We start from the raw sequence: 14,003 nt of genomic DNA, 5'->3' as shown, positions 1-14,003 counted from the left end.
AAAGTGCAGAGGCCTTCGCACCCCCTCCTTGTGCCACCAGAAAGAGTGAGCAGAACGGCGACACTGCGCCAATACGAGAGCGTGGAAAGACCCCGCAGAGGTCAGCGAGTGGAGTGAAGCGGATGCGCAGACGCGTAGCGTTCATTCATGGATAAGCTGTCGGGGTTGTAGCCCGCAGAAAAAGGTGCCGCAGGTTCTGTCGTCCTAAGTAAACGCAGCCGACACACGTCTGTTCTGAGTGAGAAAGGAGAGGAATCCGGTCACGCAAGCCACCGCGGAGGAACTTTAGCTGATCTCGTCTATAACTTCAGGTGACTCTATAGTGAGAATGAGCCAACCAGCTCGAGTCCTACATTGATTTACTTGCTGGTATGCTTGTATTTGCGCGTTATTCGTACAGCGCCTCCTATGAAAACTGCGCGAAAAAAATTAACCCCCGTATGCTGAGCAATGGAAATTCACTTCAAAGAATTCTAGATGTCCGAATTAATCCAGAGCTCTCCACTACAGCGGGTCTGTTGAAATTGATCGGGAAACCTACACCATATACGACGGCTGTCTGCCACCTTCTTAATGCTTTCCCTCGCAGTGCAGTTTGAGTGCCTGCCTTAGGTGAGACAGCTCATGCCCATATCTCATGAGTCATAACCAGCAATTATTATTAACATTACAGAATGGAACCCAAATGCGTCTGTGCACGCAGCCGAGTGAGCAGCAAGATGAAGAGCAGGTAGGAGCCTGAGCGACGTCTGAGCGAGCAGTCATCATTGCCGCCATCTATATATTGACCGACTTTTGGAATAAACCCTTTTACAATAATTAATAACACATCAGCAAAGAGAACAGCTATGTGATCCCACCCAAAAGCCAGAGACGTGCTTCGGCAAAACCTATATATACGTCATTATCGGTGTGAGGCATGGCTGTTGTCACCCCTCAAATAGAATGTGTGCAACAGATAGCGGAGCTTGCCGCGACAGTGAGCGAAAGTGCGACCATCCATTCGGCCTTGCGACACGTGTTTACGCAGCGCTCTGGAAGGCCGAGCGCCGCTCAGGCTGCGAAAGACCGACACAAGAAGGCGACAGGCGCTGTAGCGAAAAACCCACAGACCCAAGTGCCAACAAGCAGTTGAGTCTACAGCGTGAGCTGGTTGGCATATGCTTACAATAGTCACATGAACAGACGAGAAGAGACGAAGCCCCGCCGCGTTGCTGAACTCACGTGCTGAACTTACGTGCTGAACCCACGGATGCGAGCTTGATCCCGGCCGCGCGCGGCGGGCGCTTTCCGTTGGAGGCAAAAAGCAAGGCGCCCGAGTACGGTGCGATGCCAGTGCCCGTAAAAGTATCCCAGGTGATCGAAACTGCTGAGGTCCGTCCCTATGGCCTGAATCGTTTTGGGACGTTTAAGACTATTAACCAAACCAAATGAATTTCCGGTGCTCACAAGTCAGCTGCGTGTGCGTGAGTGCTTTAACGAACCCTGGGGACTAATGCATTAAACCACTGTTCTTAAAAAAAAAAATTGTCGCTCTGGCCTCTTAACTTTTGGCTACAGTGACAGTCTACAGGCAGTAGCAGAAATATATTTGTCGCTGAGAACAATGAATTAAAGACAAAAATCTGCTCGCCAGTCGATTAAAACTCGCGCCGTCCTTATTGCCGATTTCAAGTAAACTGCATGTATAGCATATTCGCCCCTGGGATCCGCATGTAGAACACGACGCCCATCGATACAGGTCCGCCTTTTTTATTTTTCCGCGTCCCTTTAATGCGGCTTAATTTCGGGGAAAAAAGTTAGCTGTGGTTTAGCTTGTGGTTAAAATTAGAATTACGCGAGAGCAATCTGCATGGATACGCTTAGGTTCGGCTTGGAAGTAAAGACATGGCTTTTGCACATAGTAATTTACTGTTTGGTTTCAGCTTTATTTATGCCATAGGGGAATCATTTCACCCCTTGCTTCTCGTCGTTGACCATTCTCATTCGGGTGTGGAAGACTTCTAGTGGTATGACATCGTCTATACGTTGAACTCCGGGGCACACCACCGTCACAACGTTCGAATGAGCCTTCTGTCCTAGCAACTCTGTTGTCATTCGCCTCTACCAACTACCGAGTTATCTGCCTTTTCTTCTTCTTCTTCATTTACTTCTTTTTCTTGTTCTTCTTCTTTACTTCTTATGCTGCTTCTTTTTCATTTTACTTCTTCCTCTTTTACATCTTTTTCTTGTTCTTTTTTCTCTTCTTTTTACTTATGTCAGTGCACGTTAAAGAACCCCAGGTGGTCGAAATTTCCGGAGTCCTCCACTACGGCGTCTCTCATAGCCTGAGCCGCTTTGGGACGTTAAACCCCACAAACCAACCAACCATTTTACTTCTTTTTCTCTTGTTCTTCTTTTACTTCTTTTCTTCTTCTTCTTTACTTGTTTTTATTTTTACTCCTTTTTCTTTCACTTCTTCTTTACTTCTTTTTTTTTTCTTTTTACTTCACTTCTTCTTCTTTCCTTCTTTTTCTCTTCTTCTTTTACTTCCTTCTCTTCTTCTTTCTTCGCTCTTCGGACACGCACGGCGAAATAGCGAGACTGTGGCTAATGTAGCTCTCGCTACAAAAAGCAACGACAAAACTGTCATTCAATGGAAGGTTGGAACGGTTGTTCTATGAGACAGATGTCAGCGTTGAGGTCATATATACAACCGAAAAACAGTACATATATGGCGCCAGCTTGGAACGCTCAACGTTGCTCTATATAGACACAGGACATTTCTTTTTATCTGATAACCACGGAAAGAGGGAGAAAGTGGCTTTAGCGGAACGACAAATTCTGTGTATACGAATACAGGACATGTTGAGAAGCTGGAACGATAGAGATTCGCCCTCTAAATTCAAAATTGAATTCGCGACTAGGATGGGGGAGGGAGTGGAAGCTTGGAGACTGCTGTTCCAAAATGTATGTAATCAGACACACAAACGTGAGGGAGTGAGAGAAAAATATTGGTGTTATCAGAATATCCGTATCAGTATTTGCAACGCGTATGGCCGGGGTTTCCCTGGACCTAGAACGTAAAGTTGGATGCGCCAACGCACAACTCAGAAGACATCAATAAACAAGGAAATCGAATGCGGTGACGTACGTGTGTGCGTAACATCGTTTGTGTGTCTGAAAGAACACTAGATATTGCAGATGACGCTGAAATATAGGCTGCAGCAGTATTGAAAGACCCCGAAAATTGCTTCGGCGCATGGTTGTTCATCGAATGCATTCATGATTTTTTTTTTTTTTGCCAGAAGAGATGTTCGTGCTTTAAATCAGTTCAATAATTTCTATAATGGGTTCAACACGAAAATAACTAGACATATAACTAGAAATAATATTGAGAATGCTGAGCTCCAGCACGGTGGCCACTTTTTCGTTAAAATCCAACTCTATCTCAATATTCAGCCCACACCCTGCCTGCCTGATCCCAACACAAATTCAAGGTGGCATGTTGAGTATGCTCAACAGAGCACCAACACGACCTCAGGATTGTTTTTTGTAACGGGTAAAGGTTATTTGAGCGCCAACGTAGAGAACGCGTACCACATGCCAGCCAGTGTGAAGGGACGTTGAAACTTCTAAAACTCATTTGCGCAGTAAATCGCTGCGGTCCTGCAAGCAGTGACTGTGCAGTGTTTTTATAGCGTGTACTTGCGTCCTCAGGATCAGGCCCCGGCCTGTTCAGGGTCCTGCCAGCGCCGCAGCGCGTTTCGGCATCGTGCCAGACGCCTAAAACGCTTCGCCCATCGACGTTCCTTGTAGCCTTCCCGCGGTGGGCTCTCGACGACAACCAGTGATCGAGTGGGAGCCCTCTTAGACACTCGCCGAAGCTCAACACTGCAGCCGAGGAGGGGTCGATATATGCACGAAGTCTGGGAGGGGAGAAAATGCGTTAGAGGAAGTAAATGCGGGCCAATCTCTCAAGGCTTGTCACTGACACATTGCCTTTATGGCTAGAAGCTTAGCCTTTCTGATTGCAGCCTTTCAGACTCGCCCGACCTATTCGAAACCTTATTCACCCTACAGCAGAGTGGGAGGCAATGGGAAGAAGTAAGAACAACTCGGAGGATAACCACGACTCCATCAAGATTATTAGCGTATAATAGATGAAGGGCGATATAGTAGGATTAGTAAAAGCGGTGGAGAAGTAGTCGACAGAGACAAGTGCATGTAGACACGACCACAGCACAGTCGCTGACGGTCGCTCAGGCCATCTGGCTTCAATAACAGCGGCGGCTCTTTCGTAACCTTCTGCGCCGCTCCCTTTTGAAGGCCGGGTTTCGAGATTGTCTTCTGCCCCAAGAATGGCCTGTCGTCGAGCAGCGCCATTTGCGAAATCCTAATAAAAATTGAACACAAGCGTCTGCGAGGGCCACGCTCAATCGCAGTTGACAGTGCTGTTTTTTCGCACAGCAAAAAGAAGCGGTGGAAGTGGAAGTGTTCTCGAGGGCAGCACTCACAAATGTTGACAACCAACCACAGAAAGCGGGCGAATGCACGTCAGTAGAATTGGGGTTTGCTGCCCGGGGTTTACTATTAATATAGTTGGCGATTTTCGAAGCTCTGAGAGCATGGATATTTCTTTCTTTTTTGCTTCCATATATTGATAAACGAGCGAGCGACTGAGAGAGGAGTTTCAACACCGAGATTCGACCGTTACCTACAATCAAGTTGCAACGGGAAGATAGAGGTAAAGCCAGACTACAATGGGTCGCACTTTTCAGCTGTCGCTTGCGCAGACCACGCATCTCTCTAGCTTTCATATAATCAAGCTCACGACATATGGCAAACATTTCAGAGAGCCCCTCCGCTATTGTTTAAAAATAACCCTTTCGCTCTAAAAAGACTGCATTTATGGTATGGTAGTACAAGTATTGGCGGACATCAGAAAAAAAAAAAATAAACTGTATAATATTACGTATGAAGCTAGTTAGCTAAATTATAAGTTAGCTTTTCAATTATTACCGATTCAGTTCAGTTCAGTTCAGTCGTGTCCGACTCTTCGTGACCCTATTGACCATGTCACGCCACGCTTTCCGGTCTCTCACTATCTTCCTAACATCACATAACTTCATCTGCAGTGCCTCGAGGATGCCATCTAACCATCGCGTTCTCTGCCTTCTCCGGTATCCCTCGACCTTTCCCAAAATCAAAGCTTTCTCCCGCGTGTGCCTATAATTTAAATCATATCTTTGTTGGATGTTAGTTATAACAATATCACTGCTCAGATTTTCGGAAACGCAATTACTTCTCGTGTTGCGGCTGAATCAGTTGTGGCCATTTCTGGCGAAAATCCGCGCGCCTTCGTCGGAGCGCACTCGGCGTTGTTTCACAACGGTGTCGCGCTGCAGGCCACGTGCCCGCTCTGTCCCGCCTGCGCTTTGGCGTTGCTTACAGCAGCTGCAGCCTCAACCTCTCCACGACGTTTTCAGCCGACCACTTAGCGAGCAATAGAGGGACTTTACTCCATCCATGGGTGCCTCGTTGCCTTCGTTGCGCTGGCCATTGACGCACCTGCCCAGACTATAGTCCTGATGGCACAAAAGGTCAAGTGCGCCGCAGCATAGCATGGCTTGACACGCGTTTTGGTATCGCTGAGCTCACTCGCCGGGTGCGCGATTTTCGAACTGCGCCAGAAACGGCCGCAATTGATTCAGCTGCAGCGCGAAAGGTAATTGCGTTTTGCAGGTTCTGTGAGCTGATTACCGTTAATTTTCCAATTGCCAGTAGGTGCAATATATTTAAAAGTTAACTATTAGAATTTAGTTAACTGGCTGCTTAACCAACATGGTCGGTTGGTTTGTACGATTTAACGTCCCAAAGCAACTCAGGCTATGAGAGACGCCGTAGTGGAGAACTCCGGTAATTTCGACCACACACGGGCGCCTTTGCTTTTCGCCTCCATCGAAAAGCGGCCGCCGAGGCCGGGATTCGATCCCGCATCCTAGGGTACAGTAGTCGAGCGCCGTAACCACTGCGCCGCCCCGGCGGGGCTTAACTAACATGATTCAACATTGGTATTACTGTGCCACAAAAATCATATTTTTACCTCGGAAATATATTTTTAATAATAAGTGGCCGGCTTCCCTGAAACACCCGATATATATAATATAAAGTCAGGCTTAATACGACAGCGACCCGCGGGTACATACTCGGAGTCTATATTCTCTTGATTAGCATATGTTTATGCATCGTCTCCTTGAGCCCCAGGGGCCTTCGATCGCCACGCTCCGTACATTCAGCTCCGACCGAATGTTTCGCGTTGAGCACTGACACGTCGTGCAAATCGGAATTCGCACGCAGTGCTCACGCCTGGGAGCCAGCCAGGACAGAGTTGACTAGATATTGAAGGTCTGAAAGTCGAAAGGACGTTTGATTTCGCTTCTGTTGTCTTGCTAACGAGCAACCAAAGAGGAATGGCTTTGGAGTCGCTCCAGCCAGCGACGTCCATGGGGTAATCCCCCGAAGCGTCAGCGTCCTGTGGTTGGCTGGTTGCGTATAGGTAGGTTGCTGGGTGCGGACATCAGAGGAGACCGTCACCTCACGGGCAGCCATACTCTGCACCCTACCAAGTGGAAACCGACCGACAATAGGGAGTTTTAGAATAGGGGAACCCAAGGATTGGGGCCCCCAAGAAAATACCGTGCCGTGGCGTAACGTTCGAGCCGACCGGAGAGTTTTAGAATAGGGGTTTTCCCAACGCAGCGGAGCGGGGCTTGCGTTCGTCGATTGCAGCGCCCTGACAGTAAACCGTGAAAGCATTTAAATATATAAAAGCCAAAATAACGCTATCTTATTAAACAGAAACTGCTGTCATTGTACAAAAATATCCTAAAAATACCATTTATATAATCTGTTTTCTTCAGACAATACGAAATCGACCAATCTTAATCAATCCAGGCTGAGCCGGGAAACCTCATTTGAACCTTCCGCGCTTTTCGACGCCTGGTCCCCATGGCAACCACACGATGCGAACTCGCTAAGCCTAGCAGCTCGGTAAATCCGGAAGCAATCAGACGATATGGGGCGTTTTATCGCTTCAATTTGGTGGTGCCGGCATCATGAGACATAGCACAGGCTTCGTTGGCCTTTCGTTTGCCGTGAACGCGTGACACCATGCAGCGGTAACGACGAATGTGTGCCGAGGCGAGCGGCCGCTGCTCGGCCGGACGCCGCCATGTTCCCCGACCCTATCCGGCGATAGGGTCCACGCTATTTCGCCGAGATAGGGTCGCCGTCGTCCGCTGACCCAAAAACCCAAGGCCCGCTTGGGTTCTGCGCATGCGCACTCGCACCCCGCTATTACCCTATCGCCCTAACCGATAGGGTCCCCCTATTCTAAAACTCCCTAATAACTCACGACGCCCGTTTCCCTTCGGGGCATCCTTGCGGCAGCGCCTGGCGACGTTGTTCCGGTCGGTAGTGTCGCCGCGGGCAGCTAGCAACGCATTCTTGGTACGCGTCCACGCACCGCCACTCTTCATGACAGTCGTGTTGCGCCAGAGCCGTCACGGAGATCACCTTCCGTCCTGTCGGCGGCGCTTTCGGCGACAGATGTCTGTTCATTCGAAAGGGAGGAGGGGAGTGGAAGTGTAAATCACTTCGTTCGAGGACTGCGCCGGAGCCTGGCGAGAAGCCCCGCAGAAGCGACGTTATTAGCGCGAGCTGGCGACGGCTAGCGCAGAGATGTGATGGAGTCGTATGTTTAGCTGGTTAAAAAGACGGCCGCTCATCGTCACTTTCGGTGAACGGTAGAAATAGGGGAAGCGAAGCGAGATGAATTTAAAAAAGCCCATTGCGGGCACAGAACTGCCGTTCTAGGACCTCACTTTCAATTTCACTTATTTATCGAGAGTTGGCAGCGCATGCAGCTTCGAGAACAAACTGCATCACTCGTTTTTGTTTTTGTTTGTGAATTTCACCATAACAAGTCTAACAGTCGCGGTTGGGAGTACAAGTAAAATAATATAAACGGTCGGCACTGCTTCGATGAAAACATATTAGCGAATTTTAGAATAGAGTGGCAAAATCTGTTCGGTGGGTAAGGGAATAGCGGCGTGCGAGGGCGCATGCCGAGAATAAAAAAGCTGCAACCCTCTCCATTTCAGCGCAGCATTCTGGGCAAGCGCACTCGCGCCCTGCTATATTCTCCTGTCCCCCTAACCATGGCACGGGCAGAGGCAAAATATTTTGTTTTTTTTTTGGGAAGCCTCACCATATTATATGTCCCACTAACCGATGGAGTCACCTAATTCTAAAACTCGCTAATATGTGACCGATACCAAACAGGTCGGATTTATTCTCAACGTCTTAAATTTTACGAAACCGCGCACCAACTAGATCCGGGAGGGGAGGACCCACAACCATAGGCTCCTTTATAAAGGAGGCTATGCCACAATAAGACACTATACCTTATCGGCTAACGATCGCTTCGACCACTTAGGAGGCACGGGATGAAGAGAACCTCATTCCGGCGAGGGTGTTGCCCCTCGCAACAATGCCAACGCCACGGGCGAGCAGGGAAGAGACTACGCAAGCGGCGTTGAATTCCAGTGAAGTGCGTGCCGCAATTTAGCTGCAGTGACGTCCATTCGCAACGGAGATGACGGAGGGAAACGTCGCACCGAGGGGAACGATGAGGATGGGAAACGACCTCGGCATTGTTCCAGCGGTGTGGGGCCGGAGAAGTCCGTGATGTAACGCCGACGTCTCTGCCTGCAGCTCGTCGCCATTCGGAAGCAGTCCGCGAACAGCAAGGAAGAGTGGGAACGCTGCCCATTGCGACAATAGACTGCACTAGCCTTTTCTGTATAGGAGATGCGACTGGTGAGCATCTGGCCATACATAGCGGGAAAGAGAGGGAAGGAAAGAGAGTGATGGAAGGAGGGAGGGAGCGCAGCGCAGTGGCATCGAGCAAACTTACACCAGCGTCATTGAGGTCAGCTTGTCAGAGATGTGCCAAGCCCGTCACTGAATATTCCGCTGAAGAGACCATGTCGACAAGTATAGAGCTTTGTGAAATCTCTCGGTGCGTTCAGAAGCACAATGCTAATATGAAAGATAGAAAATAAAGTGCTGAAAAGTAAACGAAGCGCGAACAAATTTCAGACTCCAAGTAAAATATGTCAAGCGGCTTGAAAAAATACACAAAAAGAAAAGCTGCTTAGAGTAGCGCTAGCCATATCTGAATCAAGCCATTCTGTAGCTGAGTTTGGTTTCCTTGAGACTGAGCACGAATTTTACAACGATCTTCATGCCTTATGTATTTCTGTTACACCACGTGCTTGTTTTTAGTGCTAATTCTCAGTTTTATATGGGTCATTACATAAATGTTCCGGACATAAAAACATTATTTGCTAAGTTCAAATGTCATACAAAAGTTTTTATTGCTAGCATTAATATTTCGTTATAACTGAAACGTTGCGTAAACGTTTGGAAGACAACAAATAACATTACATGTTACATTTTAACGTTGGTTAACATGATTACAAAACAAATAACATTATTTCAACATTCATAACAAATAAATGCCGTTATTATGAAGTTTGTGCAACCTGGGTAGTTGGGCTTGCATTAAAAAAAAAATCTAAGGACTGAGCTGTATTCTTCTAAATCTATGATGGAAAATTCTGTACTTACTCTTAAACCAAGCCGAAGTCAACTGAGACAAGAGTTCTTCCCATTCCTTTTTAACAAGCTCTAAATGAATAATTTGCCTTCAGCAAAGCCTGTGATAGCAAGACACGCGATACATTATCCTCCGGGCTCGCTGACACTCTATCAGGCTCGAAATGATGCGTTTAAATTTTCTTTTTTTCTTTCCTCGAACAGTCTCGGACTGGAACGATTGTTTACAGACAGCCACATAGCAGTCACTACGTATACTATACATTTGCAATTACGTGTTACTGACGTGTTTATTATCGCTTTGATGTATTCTGATTCCCCCCTCCTCGAAGCCAACTGTCCGCAGCCAACTGTCTGCAGTACTTAATAAATCAAATAAATCGACTAAGTTATTGGATATTAACATTCCAGAAAAGCTTCGGCTGGACTTTCTTAACGATGAATAGCGAACTGCAGTTAATATCCTGGCTTCATAGCACATAAACACGCTACTGCATCTAAAAGTGAGCTCTTTTGTTTTTGTTTTTCTTTTTCGCTCTCCGCCCCGATAGCCGCCGTCAACGAGAGCTCGGAGGCGCCAAGCAGGGATGGATTTAGAGGGGTAAGTCGACTTACCCCTCTCAATCTCAATAGGCGACACCGCGTTCCGCTACCACCACGCTATAGAGATGATGCGCTACATGTAAACGCTGTCGCATCGCATTACCGTGAGGCGCTACTAAATGCGATGCGATACGATGCGCTACTGTCGCCTTCATGTAAACACGGCTTATCGCCGATATCAAAGCAGGATGCCGCCGTATCACTACGCCTGCTGTAGTGATTAGCTTTCTCGCCGCGTAAGGCACTGTGCTGCTAAAACGGAGTGCATGTACCGTCGCTCTCCGCTTTTCAAAAGGTTTCCGTCTTGCCAATATCCTGTTTCAAAGAAAGAGAGGAAGAAGAGGTAAAGAAAGAAAGAAAGAAAGGAAGAAATAAATAAAAGACAAATAGAGAGAGAGAGAGAGAGAGAGAGAGAGAGAGAGAGAGAGATAGATAGATAGATAGATAGATAGATAGATAGATAGATAGATAGATAGATAGATAGATAGATAGATAGATAGATAGATAGATAGATAGATAGATAGATAGATAGATAGATAGATAGATAGATAGATAGATAGATAGATAGATAGATAGATAGATAGATAGATAGATAGATAGATAGATAGATAGATAGATAGATAGATAGATAGATAGATAGATAGATAGATAGATAGATAGATAGATAGATAGATAGATAGATAGATAGATAGATAGATAGATAGATAGATAGATAGATAGATAGATAGATAGATAGATAGATAGATAGATAGATAGATAGATAGATAGATAGATAGATAGATAGATAGATAGATAGATAGATAGATAGATAGATAGATAGATAGATAGATAGATAGATAGATAGATAGATAGATAGATAGATAGATAGATAGATAGATAGATAGATAGATAGATAGATAGATAGATAGATAGATAGATAGATAGATAGATAGATAGATAGATAGATAGATAGATAGATAGATAGATAGATAGATAGATAGATAGATAGATAGATAGATAGATAGATAGATAGATAGATAGATAGATAGATAGATAGATAGATAGATAGATAGATAGATAGATAGATAGATAGATAGATAGATAGATAGATAGATAGATAGATAGATAGATAGATAGATAGATAGATAGATAGAGAGAGAGAGAGAGAGAGAGAGAGAAGGGGGGGTCACTCGGCATCGGAAAATCAGGGGTTAAACGTCCGGAACTGTACCAGAAACGGACCGCAGTTAACAGAGGCCTCGTCTATATACGTCGTATATGCCAGGGGATATTGGTATACTAATGGATAAAGGTGCAGACCATTCAGGCCTTGCATGGCTGCTGGCGCCAGCAAAGCGAGGCACATTGTGTGGATCGGGAAACCACATGGCGGCGCGGTTAGCAGTGTGCCTCTATTACGTCATGTGCGCCCAGTCTTCCCTCGTTTTCCTTGAATGCCGTCCGATTTGCATCGCTTTGCGGCCTCAGCAGCAGCTCACGCGGGGCCTATTATCTCTGGCCAGCCGCATTCGCACGGCTACCTTATTTTGTAAAGCAGGGCGTGCCCTCGTTTTACCCCCGAGAAAAAAAAGCGTTTCCGCCTTTTTTCGTACATGGGCGTGTATAGAGAAGCCACTCCCATGGCGGCGCTAGCATTCAAGGCTCCGGCGCTCACCTCCGGCCATGAGACATGTATACCGAAAGCGCGAAATCACCAAGAACGAGGTAGTAAATATATGCATGATGCACATAAGATGCGCTCTATAAGCATCGAGTCCATATATGCACTTACATGCATATACAGTATGCGTAGACACTACGGTAATACAGGCGCGTTTGTTGAACGCCGTCATGCGGTGTTGCTAAACAAAAGGTCGTTGGTTCCATCCCAGGCCGTTATATGTGTGACTGATTTCGGCGTTGCAGAGTTCCGAAACGCCTGAATACTAAGGACGCGCTGCACTTTTAAATTGGCGCTCCCAAAATACAACCTGCTTGTGTTCTGCAGCGCGCACATTTTAAAGCACGCTCCGTGACGTCTAAAGGTTGCTTCAGACTGCGCAGTGGAGAGCACTGTCTTACGTTGCTTGATCCACGCACATGGAATTTTGTACCATGGTCCATGGCGTTGAAAAAATGCTGTTTGTTCAGTAGTACTTGCGAGCGGGCTAGCTGGCTATACGACTCCGACGACCTCCGGCGCTGCATGGTTATACACAAAAAACGATACACACACAAGAGAATTGAACAAGGACGTTAACACCGATGATGCACTCTCATCGGTGTTAACGTCCTGGTTCAATTTTCTTGTGTGTGTATTGTAATACATGTATTGTTTTTTTTTTTTTTTTTTGTGTATAACCATACAGCGCCGGAGGTCGTCGGTGCCGTTTTTTGTATTGGAAGAAGCTCCACGATCAGCCGAGGTTAAGCTGTTATATGTTGGTTCCGATGCGAATCATGAAGTGTGGCGACCCAAGCGACCAAAAGGTAGAATTGCACCATACAGTGCCGCCTCGTGGCACCTCCTTACCAGCAGCTCTAGTCAAATCGTTAAAACCATTGTTTTACAGGTGTTTCCCATCACTTCCCTTGAATATGCAGCCCCATCACGTGGGTATAGTTCCACGATAATCTTGGCACGATCTCATCATCCATGGGCACTAACAGCATGCAGGGACGTAAAAGTTAGAACAGCGACGCGCAAGGAAGGACGGGAAAGTGACACCGCACTCACTCCTCATTACGCGTGCACTGGCCGAGCATGCATGGTTACAGCGGCTGCACCGAAGTACCTCCGCCCCTCTGCGGCTGCTCAATTTTGCCGACGAGCCATTTGGGGGCCACTCCGTCAGCCCGACGGGGCGCGACAGAGCGTGACGGGTATGCGTGGTGTCGCTGCTCGCGCGGCCACTCGAGGTCGCGCCTCCGCATGCCGCTAATCCGCTTGCATAACGATGTACGCACGGAAGGCGCTCCGCGATGACCGGCCGCGCGCGCTCTTGATGCGATGGCCAGCGGTCATATACCGCGAGGCGAGCCAACCGCACTGCAGAGGCGGGGCAGTTGGAGCTAAATACGGAGCAGATAGAGCGTGGGGAAAATGCCGACGTACAGATTCCGGGACCATCTGTCCAGGCACGAGGAATATAAGCTGCTATCTTTTACAGTCAAAATGGACCGGAAACTTGTTCGATTTGTGCGAAATTCGAGGAAAAGGGAGTTTTTGATACGCGTAATATTAACGGGCCCGCAACGCCACTTCGAATAAGTTCTAATTAAGCGAGCTCGAATCAACAGGATTTGGATGTGGCTAATGAGGACTAACTGCGGGCAGTACATGGTACAAGCTTCGGGTTCCATTCTGTTACATAACCATCCTAACTTCTCCCCATATACTGTATGCTATTCAAGTCAAAGCTATCCCGGCTTCTTAACACTAGATTTGTTGTCTGTTAAAAGTGTTTCTTTTTTTCTCTTTCCTACAAACCCGAACTAAATAAAGTTGCAGATATTTTTGCGCTACCATCAGAATCGAAAACGCGCTGGCACCTTTGGCTCAGGACGCGCCGTGGTGGCTCACTAGGTAGGGTGCTCGACCGCTGACTCCAAGGATGCGGGATCGAATCCCGGCCGCGGCGGCCAGTTTTCGATGGAGGCAAAATGCGAGGCGCCCGTGTGCTGTGCGATGTCAGTGCACGTTAAAGAACCCCAGGTGGTCGAAATTTCCGGAGTCCTCCGCAACGGAGTCGCTCACA

The 14,003-nt window shown here is 47.2% G+C and overlaps 1 protein-coding gene across 2 annotated transcripts in view; it reads right to left on the bottom strand.

The window, feature by feature from the left end:
• mrj (DnaJ heat shock protein family (Hsp40) member B6 mrj) overlaps positions 1-14,003 on the bottom strand; it is a 177,936-nt gene that overhangs the window by 75,168 nt on the left and 88,765 nt on the right. The window lies entirely within an intron of this gene.

Source organism: Amblyomma maculatum, chromosome 2 (genome assembly GCF_055883805.1).
Source record: "Amblyomma maculatum isolate TAMU_Amacu chromosome 2, ASM5588380v1, whole genome shotgun sequence".
Lineage (NCBI taxonomy): Eukaryota > Metazoa > Arthropoda > Arachnida > Ixodida > Ixodidae > Amblyomma > Amblyomma maculatum.
The sequence above is the reverse complement of the archived record's forward strand: the minus strand, read 5'-3'. Positions and strand labels throughout refer to the sequence as shown.